We start from the raw sequence: 2500 nt of genomic DNA, 5'->3' as shown, positions 1-2500 counted from the left end.
TAGGAAGTCAGCAGACGGATTGGCCTGGCAGCAAGGGTCATGAAGTCTCTTGACAAGAGTATTTGGAGAATCCAATACCTGTGTAGGCTCTGATAATGCCAATTTCGCTATGCGGTAGTGAAACCTGGGCATTATGCATCGAGACAAGATTCCAGGGTACTGCTTAGCCTCCAGCTTCCAATACCATATAGTTAAACAGGCAGTGTCAGGGCTTCGAAGACACGTAGCTTGGTCCTTCTTTGCAAGTACCTACATCTTCAAATACTCTTGCCGCGAGAGTTCATGACCCTGTTGCCAGGCCAATCCGTCTACTGTTTTCCTGGTCTGATAGCCCAGAGTTATGAACTACACTACCAAGGTATGTAAAGCTCTCTGTGACATCACTGTCGTCGCTGCAGGCATGTACCGATCAAACAGGTTCTCCTAGCAGGCCCCCAAAGTCCTGGATTTTAGTCTTGGTCCAGGAAATCTCTAGACCCAGGTGCTTCGCTTCACTGTTAAATGCATTTACAGCCACGACTAGGCTTTCCAAAGAACCAGATAGATTAGCCACATCGTCAGCAAAGTCAAGATCAGTAACCTTGATATTGCCCAGTGTTGCTCCACAATGAGTTTGGACAGTAGCTCTGCCCAGTATCCAGTCTATACAAGTGTTGAAAATTATTGGTATAAGGTCACAGCCTTGCCTCACTCCTGAACCAGCAGGAAAAAAATTGGGCAAGCTCCCCCCACACTTTACAGCACTTTCAGTAACAATATACAGGCTTGCTATTAATTCAGTAATCCTTGTTGTAATTCATCTCAATATCAGGATCTCCCGAAGTGATTCCCGATGCACCACATCGAACGCCTTCTTGAGGTCAAGTAAGATGTAAACAGCCTATGACCGAGCTCATGACAGCGCTCTACAATGACTCCAAACACCAGGATATTGTGGACTTAACAGGAGTGAATCCAGATTGCTCCGGCCTCTGGTGTCTCACCAGGTGGTCTCTGATACATCTCAGAAAGATGTGAATGAGAACCTTACTTAGTATACTTAGAAGAGTAATGCCTCGATGATTGCTGCAGGTCCATCGATTCCCTTTCCCCTTCCAGAAAGGGATGACCACACTCCTCAACAGGTCAAGGAGGAATGATACCAGATTTCCAGGTGGCAGCCAGAACAGCATGCAAAGCCTATGCCATAGGTTCACCACCAACCTTTAACAGTTCAACTGCCTTCAGCTGGGAAATTCCCCTCTAACTTCAGTTAGAGTGGGGGGATCCTCATTGATGGGTGGGTCCAGGTACAACTGCTCACAATACTCAGCCCAACGCTCCTGCACTTCATCAGGATCTGAGATTATCTGACTACTTTCTGAGCAGATCAATTCTTGAGCTGCATCAAGCCTTTCACGCTTGAAAGTGTCCTACAGAAGTACAGAGTTCCACCATGTCGCCGATCGGTACAAAACGACCAGAGATTGCCTCAGCAAAACCTCCCTTCTTCAAGCTGCCTACATGAAAAACCCTTGGGAGATTGGGGATTTTTGAAGTGGACGCGGAGGGTAGCCACAATTAATCTATGAGCAATTAATCTATGATCCAATGCACCCTGCTGTTCTGGAGGATCCTCTAACACGTGCTAACGAGGATGTGGTCGATCTCATTGACTGCATTACTGCATCGCTGTACCCTATCCAATGATGCGGGTTAGAGCGCTGGTACCAAAAGCCAGAAATCCATGATTTTTTGTAAAAAGGAGACTGTTGGCACCAGCTTCTGAGCCATGAAGACCGATAGGCATCTCATAGCCAGCTTGATCGCAGCCAGATACCACAGTGAAGTTTCCCAGAACAATACAGGTATTTCCCCGAGAACAACTGTCCATCACAGATGCAAGTTTGGCGTAAAGCATCTCATTTACGTCAAATTTACAAACATCTGTAGAAGCATATACAGCGGTGAGACATGAAGCTACATGCAGTCTTCAGTCTCAATACCATTATACACTCATCAGCCAAAGTAGCCTCTACTACCAGGGGCTGAAGGCTGCTGGAGCTAGTTATGGCTACCTCTTGAAGATGGTTATCATCACTGCCCGACTAGTAATAAGTGTATTACTGATTGTGCCGCTGCTAGGTCTTCTCACCTCCGAAAGAGCAGCCACCTCAACTCCAGACCTGTGGGGATCCCGCGGGCTTTGCCTCACAAGCCTCACGCCAGGTTGGCGGCCACTGGGACACGGATGGAACGAGTAACGCCAGTTCCCAGTCCGAGTCCCAGTGATCGCCAATCCAGAGGGACCCACAGCCCGCCTTACTTGCTACATAGCACTTAACACTGTCTAGGCTACCACACCATCGCATTACATCACCTTGGCATGAAGCACCCCCCAAAACCTTTTTTTTTTTTTTTTTTTTTTTTTTTTTTTAACTTTCTAATTCCATGTTCTTCATAGAAGATGTATAAGTCAGTCCTGTTTATCATATTGAATCTTCATCTTAAAGACATTTTA

At 46.5% G+C, this 2500-nt stretch overlaps 1 protein-coding gene across 2 annotated transcripts in view; it reads left to right on the top strand.

The window, feature by feature from the left end:
- The window catches only part of LOC113802440 (multiple inositol polyphosphate phosphatase 1), a 20609-nt gene that overhangs the window by 10542 nt on the left and 7567 nt on the right, over window positions 1-2500 (top strand). The gene's annotated exons all lie outside the window — the stretch shown is intronic.

The sequence above is a fragment of the Penaeus vannamei genome, chromosome 16 (genome assembly GCF_042767895.1).
Source record: "Penaeus vannamei isolate JL-2024 chromosome 16, ASM4276789v1, whole genome shotgun sequence".
NCBI lineage: Eukaryota > Metazoa > Arthropoda > Malacostraca > Decapoda > Penaeidae > Penaeus > Penaeus vannamei.
Note: the sequence above shows the minus strand (reverse complement) of the source record. Positions and strands in the feature narration are given on the sequence as shown.